Consider the following 13,392-nt stretch of genomic DNA (forward strand, 5'->3'; position numbering starts at 1 on the left):
ACTAATTAGTCCTCTACCAGAAGGATATAGCTAGAGGTAAAAACTAAAAATGTTGCTCTCCTGTTGAAAATCTTTCAATAGATCTGCACTGTCTACTGTGAATAATGTAGGAATGTTTAGCATATATTTCAGAGTAGACCATCACAAAGCCCATATTTTCCTTTCTGTCTTTGTCTTCTACTGTTTCCCCACTCATATGGTATAGCCATCAAAACATCCCCTCTTATTTCCTGAATGGACCATGCTTTTTTTCCCCCTTTCAAATCTGTGAAGTCAGCCCACTTAATGGATACAGAAGGTTGCACAATAAAATTTCAAGCTTCTGCAGAAAGAGAGGGTATTTTATTGGGTAACACAATGGTATCCATATTTCTTTACAGTTAAAGATCTGTTTTCAGTTCAATATCTGGAAAGTACTGTTTTATCTCAAAAAACCAGGATTAACAGCCTTCCCCTAGCTTTAGCAAAGCATAAAACAGACAAAAAAGGGAATCAGTTCACAGACACTGTTCAAAGGAAACATAAAGCAACAGGTCCATACAAAAAGACAGAAAGGATTTCAAGGATTGTGAATAAAAGGTGAGAACATTTAATGGAATGTATTTGAAGAAAACAGCATATTTTAAATGTATTATATAATGTTTCTGTAACTAAAATACAAATATTTAATAACATTTCACACAAAAAAAAACAAAAAAAAATGAAACAAGAAATATAAATTAGGGTATCAATATTATTGGAACTATTGTAGAAAGTGTGAGAGGTGATAAGATTGACCAAAGCAGGAACATAGGAATGAAAGAGAAGTGAAAGAGAGTATAGAAAAGAGAGGGAGATAAAGAAAGGCACATGGAAATATTTACTTTTAGAAAACAAGAGTGAAAATAAGAAACCAAAGAAGATGGGATCAGATATATAGTATACATAGATAGCACACAAAATAAGAACCAAAGGGGTTGTTTTATACAGGAATGTGTCCCTCTTAAGTTCATATTTTGGAATTTTAACTCTCAATGTAATTATATTTGGAGATAAGGCCTTTGGAGAGGTAATCACGGTTAAATTAGGTCATATGGGTAGTTTCCAATCCAATAAAACTGGTGATAAGAAGAGGAAATGACACCAGTGGTATGAAAAAACGCCTTGTGACGATACAGCAAGAAGGCAGCCACCTGCAAGTAAGGGAAACACGCTTTGGGAAAAACCAAACCTAATTAACACCTTGACCTCGGACTTTCAGTCTCCAGAACTATGAGTAAATAATTTCTGCTGTTTAAGACACCCAGTGAGTAGATTTTGCTACAACAGTTCTAGCAAACTATCACAGAAGGAAAAAGCCATTCTAGAACAAAAATGCTGCAGAAGAGTAAAAGAAGAAGAAAAATAAAGAAAAGTAATTCACTAGAACGCCATGTCTCATAGTCTGTAAAACTAAAGCTGTGGCCTGAGTGGATGGTTACACAACATAGACTGAGTGGAAAATGATTTTGTAAAAGTTAGGCGGAGCTAACTGGAAAGTAAAGGACTTTATTCAAGGAATACATACAGAATATGTTTGCATAGATAAATCTGTGATTACTAATAAAAAATTAGAATTGACAAATGTTGGTATTGTTGAAGTTTTAATTTATTTCTATAGGAATATTTGAAAACTTGTGTTCTTGTTAGTCTCACTCAAATGCAATCTAATCCCCAAACCTTGGTGAAGCAGTTCTTTAAAATAAAATCTAACTTGCAATAAAAAATTAACATAATTATATAAAATAATTTTAATTTCAGTAATTAATGCACTTCTTCTGAAGTAATAAATTTTGTTTCTTTTTTATGTGTTTGGAAATGAATGCAAAAATCTTTATCACTGAAAAAAAGCTAAAATAAAAATAATGGACTCATATAGATATAAGTGAATAAATATTTTCCTTTTGCAGAATCACTAAATGAACATAATCATATCACTGAAAGCAAAATGTAGAATTTTGTAGCCATTATGCAAAACTATTCAGTTATTATTTTACCCTTACAATCACAGTATTTAAGCATAAAGTTTATATACTACATTTACTGTCATTCTTGACTTTTTCTTAAGTTTGACTTTTAGTGTAAAAGTTAAGATGAGATAGATTGTACTTGTTTCTACCCCACCTCTTGATAAATTACTCAATTTAGTAAACAAAGTCATAAAAAATTGTGAAAGTCTTTGAAATGGGCCAAAAAGTTACTGGCTGTCTTCAAATGGAAAACTGTGAAGGCTTTAAATTATATCCTTCCAATTTATCTGCAATTGGAAAAGACTGTGATGCTGGGAGGGATTGGAGGCAGGAGGAGAAGGGGATGACAGAGGATGAGATGGTTGGATGGCATCACTGACTCGATGGACCTGAGTCTGAGTGAACTTCGGGAGTTGGTGATGGACAGGGAGGCCTGGCGTGCTGCGATTCATGGGATCGCAGAGAGTCGGACAAAACTGAGCGACTGAACTGAACTGAACTGAAGGCATTTGCACCATTTTCTTTGAGCTATTTTACAACTGAGTTAGAAGAAGCTGGTAGAAATGTAAACTATTCTTATCTTCAGACAAAAAAATAATTCCATCCAGTGGAGAGCAATTGATTTTCCTTGATCCTTTATGGAAAAAGCCAGTTTTGCATCTATTTGTGAATTAACTTGATCATCCCTAACTGACTTATGTAAGTGTAGTTTGCTTTGAATTCTCTTTTGAAATAGCTATAACATTTTACTGGTTTAATTAATGTACTAACGTACATCTTTGATATATACTTAGTTTATATTTGTATGTCATTATTTTACCTTTGAACATTATCTTTTAATAATGCTTAGTATCTTCTTATGAAAGCAATATGCTAAAATTGTGACTAAACATGCAATGACCATAAATGTCCATACTTTATTTAAACAACCTTTTTCAGGATAATAAATACAAATTATTATATGACTATTTGGTAGGTGGAATAATGGCTCCCTAAAAGATGTCCATGTCCTAATTTCTGAAAACTATAAATAGTATTACCTCACATGGCAAAAGAAGCAGTTGTAGATAGGATTATGGTTAGGAATCTTGAGATGAGATAATTATTGATTATCCTGGTGTGTCCAATGCAGTCAAAAGTGTCCTAGTAAGAAAGAGGCAGGAGGGTCAGAGAAGGAGATAGAAAGACAGAAACAGGGATCAGAGAGAAAAGAAATTTGAAGATGCTACACTGCTGGCTTTATAAGTAGAAGAAAAGGACCATAAACCAAGAAATATAGGCACAATCTAGAAGCAGGAAAAGGAAAAGAACAGATTCTCCTCTAAGAAACTCCAGTAGAAATAATTTTCTGCCAACACCTTGATTTTAGCACATAATACCCATTTCAGACTTCTGACCTCCAGACTGAAACATAGCTTGTACTGTAAAAATGTGATAGATTTTTTAAGCCACCAACTTTGTAGTAGCCTATCACAGCACTGATAAAGTACAGTCATCCCCCACCCCTTATCTATGGTTTTACTTTTCACAGTTCCAGCTACCCTTGGTCAACTGTGGTTTGAAAATTCTAAATGGAAAATTTCAGAAATAAGCAATTCATATGTTTTAAATTGTACAGGACCCTCAGGAGTGTGATGAAATTCCATGCTGTCCAGGTCTACTCTGCCTGGGAAGTGAATTGTCCCTTTGTCCAGATTATCCTACTCATTAGGTCAGTTTGTAGCCTTCTCAGTTATCAGAGGGACACTGTAGGTATCATGGTGCCTGTGCTCAGGTGACTCTAATTTTACCTAGAAAGGTCCCAACATGCAACAGTAGCGATGCTGCCAATTTTGCTATGCCACAGAGAAGCCATGAAGTGTTCCCTTAAGTGAAAAGGTGAATGGTCTTGACTGATGAAGAAAAAAAATCATATGCTGAGGCTGCTAAGATCTATGGTAAGAGCGAATTTTCTCTGTGAAATTGCGAAGAAAAAGTAAATTTGTACCAGTTTTGCTATCACATCTCCTACTGCAAAACTTATGGCCACAGTGCATGATAAGTGCTTAATTAAGATGGAAAAGGCATTAGATTTGTACAATAAGATATTTTGAGAAAGACCACATTCACAGTTTATTACAGTACATTATTATAATTGTTCTATTTTATTATATATTTATTAATTAAACTTTATTATAGATATGTATGCATAGGAAAAATAGTACATATAATACAGGTTTAGTACTATCTACAGTTTTAGGCATCCACTGGGGATCTTGGAAGATATTTCTCCACTGATAAGGAGGGAATTACTATAATACAAAGCATTAGGGATTCACATAAAAGCCCAACTTCATTAATGTTGTGTGAACACTAACATTATTAAAAGAATAAATATACTCAAACATAGCATATGCTTAAGTGCTACAGGTTTAGAAAATATTTAGAAATGACAGGACCAGTTTATTTCATGATCTTCTAGGGTTCTAGAAATCATTATCTGGTCCTTATTTATTCTAATTATTGAAATTTGTCAAAAGTCCTTGCAACGGTTCGTTTTTATGTAAACTTCATCAGGCTATCATTTCCAATTATTTAATCAAACAATAATCTAGGAGTTCTTGGGGAGATATTTTGTACATGTATTTAATATAAAATGCAGTCTAAGAAATGGAAGTTATTCTTAATAATGTAGATGGAGCCTCAACCAGAGTTGAAGGCCTTAAGAGCAAAAACTAAGTTTTCCAGAAGAAATTCTGCCTCAAGTCTGTAGCATTCACTGTTGCCTGAGTTTCAGTCTGCTGCCACCTTACGATTTCTGACTTGGCTAGTCCCTTCAGGGATAAAATGAAGATAATAATCTTGACTCCCAAGAGTATACTTATCTTATCTGTCAGTGTCATAACATCCCTCCCTGAAGTGTATAAATTATTTTCATGTAAAATATCAGACTCTCAGACAATGCTAAAGGATCAGATGAGTAGAAATTAAATTAGTATTTAATAGCATGTATTGCTATTATTATGCATATTGCCTAATGTTTCATTTTGAAGCTGTGATTTCAGAAAAATGTTTCTACTTTACATGTGATGAAACATCTAATACAAGCCTGATTTTTATTTATGAATTGTCTGAGATGATTAGCCACACATTTTTAACTAATAAAATGTATTCATGTATGTATCAAAGACTTGTAAATTACTTAATACTTTTGATTATTTCTAGAAATCTGTGCAAAGGAAACAATATTAAACATGTGCAAATATTTATCTATAAGGCTATTTATCAAAATATTATGTATACGTGTCAATATGCAGCAAAAAGTGATTGCTGTTGATGCTGTTGCTGTTAATGATGCGATAATTAATGATGTTGTTCATTAATTATTCAGTTGTCCCATTGCTCAGTAGTGTCTGACTCTTTGTACCATACGGACTGCAGCACACCAGGCTTCCCTGTCCTTCACTATTTCCAGGAGTTTACTCAAACTCACGTCCATTGAGTTGGTGATGCCATCCAACCATCTTGTCCTCTGTCTGCCCTTTACTTCCTGACTTCAATCTTTCCCAGCATCAGCGTCTTTTCCAATGAGTAGGATCTTTGCATGAGGTGGACAAAGTATTAGAGCTTCAGCTTCAGCATCAATCCTTCCGCTGAATATTCACCATTGATTTCCTTTAGGATGACTGCTTTGGTCCCCTTGCTGTCCAAGAGATTCTCAAGAGTTCAACATTACAGTTTCAAGGCATCAATTCTTTGGTGCTTGGCCTTTTTATTGTCAAGCTCTAACATTCATACATGACTAATGGAAAAACCACAGGTTTGACTATATGGACCTTTGTTGGCAAAGTAATGTCTCTGCTTTTTAATATGCTGTCTAGGTTTGTCACAGCTTTTCTTCCATGGGCAAGGGTCTTTTTAATTTCATGGCTTCAGTCACCATCTACAGTGGTTCTGGAGCCCAAGAAAATAAACTCTATCACTGTTTCCATTGTTTCCCCATCTATCTGCCATGAAGTGATGGGATCAGATGCAATGATCTTAGTTTTTTTGAATGTTGAGTTTTAAGTCATCTTTTTCAACCCCTCTTTCACTTTCAACAAGAGGCTTTTTGGTTCCTCTTCATTTTCTGACATTAGGGTGGTGATATCTCCATATCTGAGGTTATTGATATTTCTTCTGGCAGTCTTGGTTCCAGCTTGTGTTTCATTCAGCCCAGCAATTAGCATGATATATTCTGCAAAATTTTGTTAAATAAGCAGGGTGACAATATACAGCCTTGACGTACTCCTTTTCCAATTTTGAACTAGTCCATTATTCCATATCCTATTCTAACTGATGGTTCTTGACCTGCATACAGGTATCTCAGGAGGCAGGTAATGTGCTCTGATATTCCCATGTCTTTGAGAATTTTCCACTATTGCTATGATCCACATAATCAAAGGCTTTGCTATAGTCAATAAAGGAGAAATAGATTATTTTCTGGAATTCTCTTGCATTTTCTATGATCCACCAGATGTTGCCAATTTGTTCTCTGGTTCCTCTACCTTTTCTAAATCCAGCTTGTACATCTGGAAGTTTTCCATTCATGTACTGGTGAAGCCTAGCTTGAAGGATTTTGAGCACTAACTTTGTATGTGAAATGAGTATAATTTTTATGAGATAATATGCACCCAAAAAAATGAATTTGTAGTAAAATATTTATTTATGTGGCCATATATTTCTAATATAGAGATAAGGGGAAATTTTTATAAAGATTAATATATGTATTTTAGCAAATTTTCAAGGAAGCCAATAAAATATTTTATAAAAATAGTAAAAGAATAGTCTGCAAAATATTCACATTTTTTATATTTCTAAGGAATGATAGGTTTTTTCTTGTGTTTTTAACTATTAACAAGCTTTTTAAAGAAAACAGGTAACAAATTTAAATTTAAAATAATTTAATCAAACAATGAGCTAACAATATTTTGAGACAAATTTTTATATTTCAAAATTATTTCCAGATATCCCCATTTTTTGAATAACAATAATATCTTATAAGTGGCATATATTTTTCTGGAAAAGACATGTCTTAACAAATGATACTGAAGCTGAAACTCCAGTACTTTGGCCACCTCATGCGAAGAGTTGACTCATTGGAAAAAACTCTGATGCTGGGAGGGATTGGAAGCAGGAGGAGAAGGGGATGACAGAGGATGAGATGGCTGGATGGCATCACTGACTCGATGGACGTGAGTCTGAGTGAACTCCGAGAGATGGTGATGGACAGGGAGGCCTGGCGTGCTGCGATTCATGGGGTCGCAAAGAGTTGGACACGACTGAGCGACTGAACTGAACAAACAATTAGTAAGTAAAAGAAAATAATACAAATAGTGAAATGTCCCCTAAGCTGTATGTGATATTTTTTTCAGCCCAAGACTACCCTTTACTTTCTTCCTTTCTCTTGGCCCTAGCATAGCCTGTTATCATGTTGGCCATAGTAGATGCTTCAGGGATGGCACTTGATACAGCTTGAAACAATCAGAGAACTCTCCTAGATAATATTCTATGTGAAGCTAATATATACACATCAGTACTTTTTTTTTCACTGACACAAATCTTGAATAATGTTAGCTTAACACTGTCTACCAACATGGTTTTAGGGTGATGAAAGCCTATGTAAATAGAAGAGAATGAAGACAGCATGAACAAAGCAGAAATCAGAGATAGAGAAAAAAATCCAGATGAAACTCAAGCCCACAGTTCCAGTCACTGAGCTGCAACTGGAGGGTGCAATTCCTGCTCATCTGTTTTAATTTGGTGAGGTACTACTACATTACATGTCCAGTAAATCTTCTTGCTTAAAGTATTTATAATGCTGCTAGCAAATTAAAATATGCATTAAATTAAAAAATAAGATGTATTTCATAATATTCCTTAACCAAAATAAGATGAAAACATTGCAAATTGCCTATTAAATAGAGAAATATGTGTCTGCTTGAATATTTGGCAGATAGATAGTTTTCTCCCATGCTTATTCTATAAAACTGCAATTTGAAAAATAGTAAAGAAAATACACTAAAACAATTTATATTTATGTTTTCAAATTCAAAACTTGTCTGTTCCTTCTTCCCATTCCAATGTCTAACCAAATACCTGGGAAACTTTCTTCCTATAGCTAAAAATATGAGTCAATGTTTCTGGGAAGTTATTTAAATCTAGTTTTTAAATGTCTAATTCATACTTCAATTACACTTGAAATATATCACTTGAAATTCTAGAATAAAATAATGTAATAAAGGAATATGTTTTCCCCCCTAAGATTTAAAAATAAATTCTTATTTTGGGTTGGCCAAAAAGTTTATTCAGGTTTTTCTGAACAATCATATGGAAAATCCAAAAAGAGCTCTTTGGCCAACCCAAATATATAACATACATTAGTTGACATAATTTTCTAGTGAACAAGCAAAAATATGAGGGCTTTTTTGTTTTAATTGGATAACAGTCGCTATAAATCTGTGTTCTTCGCTAAAACTCACAAAGAGGATGTAACATGGTAGAAAAGAGCACAAAATAGTTTCAAATGATATAAGAATAAATTATATTATAACATGCTAAGTTCCCACTAGAATAGTCCACAGTTCAGTTCAGTTCAGTCACTCAGTCGTGTCCGACTCTTTGCGACCCCATGAACTGCAGCACGCCAAGCCTCCCTGTCCATCACCAACTTCTAGAGTCTACTCAGACTCTTGTCCATCGAGTCATCCACCATCTCATCCTCTGCCGTCCTCTTCTCCTCCTGCCCCCAATCCATCCCAGCATCAGAGTCTTTTCTAATGAGTCAATTCTTCGCATGAGGTGGCCAAAGTATTGGAGTTTCAGCTTTAGCATCAGTGCTTCCAATGAATACCCAGGATGGATCTCCTTTAGAATGGACTGGTTGGATCTCCTTGCAGTCCAAGGGACTCTCAAGAGTCTTCTCCAACACCACAGTTCAAAAGCATCAATTCTTTGGCGCTCAGCCTGCTTCTCAGTCCAACTCTCACATTCATACATGACCACTGGAAAAACCATAGCCTTGACTAGTTGGACCTTTGTTGGCAAAGTAATGTCTCTGCTTTTGAATATGCTGTCTAGGTTGGTCATAACTTTCCTTCCAAGGAATAAGTGTCTTTTAATTTCATGGCTGCAATCACCATCTGCAGTGATTTTGGAGCCCAAAAAATAAAGTCTGACACTGTTTCCACTGTTTCCCCATCTATTTCCCATGAAGTGATGTTACCAGATGCCATGATCTTCATTTTCTGAATGTTGAGCTTTAAGCCAACTTTTTCACTCTTCCCTTTAACTTTCATCACGAGGCTTTTTAGTTCCTCTTCACTTTCTGCCATAAGTGTGGTGTCATCTGCATATCTGAGGTTATTGATATTTCTTCCAGCATTCTTGATTCCAGCTTGTGCTTCTTCCAGCCCAGCGTTTCTCATGATGTACTCTGTATGTAAGTGAAATAAGCAGGGTGACAATATACAGCCTTGACGTGCTCCTTTTCCTACTTGGAACCAGTCTGTTGTTCCATGTCCAGTTCTAACTGTTGCTTCCTGACCTGCATATAGGTTTCTCAAGAGGCAGGTCAGGTGGTCTGGTATTCCCATCTCTTTCAGAATTTTCCACAGTTTTTTGTGATCCATACAGTCAAAGGCTTTGGCATAGTCAAGAAAGCAGAAATAGATGTTTTTCTGGAACTCTCTTGCTTTTTTGATGATCCAGCGGATGTTGTCAATTTGATCTCTGGTTCCTCTGCCTTTTCTAAATGTAGCTTGAACATCTGGAATTTTACGGTTCACGTATTGCTGAAGCCTGACTTGGAGAATTTTAAGCATTACTTTACTAGCGTGTGCTGCTGCTGCTGCTAAGTCACTTCAGTCGTGTCCAACTTTATGCGACCCTATAGATGGCAGCCCACCAGGCTCTCCCATCCCTGGGATTCTCAAGGCAAGAACACCAGAGTGGGTTGCCATTTCCTTCTCCAATGCATGAAAGTGAAAAGCGTGTGAGGTGAGTGCAATTGTGTGGTGGTTTGAGCATTCTTTGGCATTGCCTTTCTTTGGGATTGGAATGAAAACTGACCTTTTCCAGTCCTTTGGCCACTACTGAGTTTTCTAAATAGTCCTAATATAAAATAAGATAAATATCATTGAGTTTCACAATAAAGTGATAAAATTTCACTATAAAGTGACTTTTGAGCTTTTTAAAAGAGAAATTTGAGTTTTCATTAGAGTCTAAAATTATCAAGGTAGATGGCCTGGATAGGTTGTGCTATATCCTAAAACAACCAAAAATTCCCCAAACCTCAAAACAACAAGAAAGTAGGAAATAGAAAATGAAGAGTAAATCAAGTCAAAATCAGTGTGGCATGAAAAGGCAAAGTCTCAAGACACATTGCAAGTTGATCTGGGTCAAAACTCATTACAGTGCTTTTTTTTCTGGTTGGTCTAAAACCCATAGTCACTTTATAATGAAGCACTATAGTTTATTGAAGGAAAGATTAGCATACACACCCAAGCTGCTGTTGTTGTTGTTCAGTCACTAAGTCGTGTCTGACTCTTTGTGACTCCATGGACTGTAGCATGCCAGGCTCCTCTGTCCTTCACTAACTCCTGGAGTTTGCTCAGATCCATATCCATTGAGTTAGTGATGCAATCTAACCATCTTATCCTCTGCTGCCCTCTTCTCCTTTTGCTTTCAGTCTTTCCCAGGATCAGGGTCTTTTCCAATGAGTCAGTTCCTCTTCGAATCAATTGGCCAAAGTATTGGAGCTTCAGGTTCAGCACCAGTACTTCCAATGAATATTCAGGTTTGATTTTCTTTAGGATTGATTGGTTAGTTCTCCTTGCTGTTCAAGAGACTCTCAAGAGTCTTCTCCAGTACCACAATTTGAAAGCATCAATTCTTCGGTGCTCAGCCTTCTTTATGGTCCAGCTCTCACATCCATACCTGATTACTGGAAAAACCATAGTTATGACTACATGGACCTTTTTCAGCAAAATAATGACTCTTTTTTTAATATGCTATCTAGGTTTGTCATAGCTTTTCTCCCAAGGAGTAAGTATATTTTAATTTCATGGCTGAAATCACCATCTGTAGTCCAAGAAAAGAGTTTGTCACTGCTTCTGCTTTTTCCTCTTCTGTTTGCCATGAAGTGATGGGACCAGATGCCATGATCTAATTTTTTCTAATGCTGAGTTTCAAGCAAGACTTTTCACTCTCCTCTTTCATCTTCATCAAGAGGCTTCAGTTCCATTTCACTTTCTGCCATAAGAGTGGTGTCATCTGCATATCTGAGGTTGTTATTTCTCCTAGCAATCTTTATTCTAGTTTGTATTTATCCAGGCCAGAATCTTCCATGATGTACTCTGCATATAAATTAAATAAGCAGGGTGACAATATATAGCCTTGTTGTACTTGTTTCCCAATTTTGAACCAGTCAGTGGTACACACCCAAGTACCTTTCTTTTTGTTTCATTTAGAAATTATGCCTCACAAATATATCAGTCATCCCTGAAACCATATATCTATATCTATATCTATCTATCTATCTATCTATCTATCTATCTATCTATATAGACAGAGAGAGAGAGAGAGGTCAGCAAAGTCTCTCATTAAATACATGGAAATGTGACTACCTTGGCATGTGTATATCTACAAAACATTTCAGTGCAGAACTAGATCTGGTGCTAAATAATAGAGAAAAGGTGGGGTGAAGGATGAGATAGCTCTGTAGATATCAGCCACAAGTTAAGGAGCTGAAAGACAAGAGGTTTACAGAGAGTTTAACAAAGCTTAGAAAAAAAACGTGTATATGGAACAGGAAAATACTCACATACACAATGATCTGCTGAACCATAAGTGTTCATATGAAACAGATAAATTTTATATCATGAATCTCCTCTCATGCAGGAAAAGTAACCTCTCATGCACCCTTCTTGTGGCACGTGCCTTTGACGACTATTCAACCTCTAGTTACCGTCAACAGTTCTACTTTATATTTCACCCACAAAGGCTACCTCACTGTTAAAACTATTTAGGCCTTAAATTTTCCTATTCAATATTTTGCAGTTTTAGTGTGGAGGTTTTGCTACCAAAAATAATATAAAATGTATTTCATTTTTCAATTATTCATTATTCCGAGGCAAGGATACTGGAGCAGACCACCATTTCCATCTCGAAGGGATCTTCTCTACACAGGGATTGAATGCACATCTCCTGCTTGGCAGGCAGATTCTTTACCAGTGAAGCCATCTGGGAAACCCTTTAAACATTATGTAACTTCATAATCTAAAAATCTTAAAAGAATATATTTCCATTTTTCTCATTCTTGTCCTTCATGTCAGAGGTTTTAATTATACATATAACCCTAAAATATATTACTATCAAATATTTTATATTTTTTAAATTAATGAGGAACAATTATTTACACATATACATAAGTTTACTACTTTGATACTCTTCATTTGTTTGTATAGATCTGAGTTTTGTATCTTGTATCATTTTCATTTACTCTCAAAAACTTTATCATTTCTTACAGGGCAGGACTTTAGACAATATATTTATTTGTCAAAAATGTGTTTGCCTTATAATTTGAAGGATATATATTATTTCTTTCCAATGCTTTAATGATGTGATTACATTTTCTTTTGACTTGTATTATTTCTCTGGAAAAATCAGGGGACACTTATCTCTGGTATGATAATACATCTGTTTTATCTCTAGTTGCTTTAAGATTTTTATTTATTTATTTTTAATTGATCAATGATTGCTTTACAATATTGGTTTGATTTCTGTCATACATCAACATAAATTTTTACTTTCTGGCTTTCTAAATTTGATTATAATATGTATTGCTGTGGTTTTATTTTTACTTATTTTTCCTTTAATTTGAGGTTATTTTAAAATTTATTTATTTATTAGCTATGCTGGTCTTTGCTGTTGCATGGACTTTTCCTTAGTTATGGCAAGAGAGGAATACTCTCCAGTTGTGGTGTGCAAGCTTCTCACTTCTCACATGGCTTCTCTTATTGTTGAGCATGGGCTCTAGGGAATGAAGGCTCAGTAGTTGCAGCTCCTGAGCTCTAGAGCACAGGTTCAGTAGTTGTGGCGTTCCTGGGCTTAGTTGCTCCGGGGCATGTGGGATCTCCCTGAACCAGGGATGGAGCCCATTATCTACTGCATTGGCAGGTGGAGTCTGTACTACTGAGCCACCTGGGAAACCGCTCATATTATATCTGTGTTATCATATTTAGAAAGCATTCAACTGATAGCTCTCCAAAATTTTCTTCTTTCTGAATTTCCTCTGGCATTCCAATTATATATGCGTTCATTTATTTGATATTTTCCTGCCAATCTTGTCCTTTTTTTTTCTTCAGGTGTTTTTTCTCTACACTTT

Source organism: Ovis canadensis, chromosome 4 (assembly GCF_042477335.2).
Source record: "Ovis canadensis isolate MfBH-ARS-UI-01 breed Bighorn chromosome 4, ARS-UI_OviCan_v2, whole genome shotgun sequence".
NCBI lineage: Eukaryota > Metazoa > Chordata > Mammalia > Artiodactyla > Bovidae > Ovis > Ovis canadensis.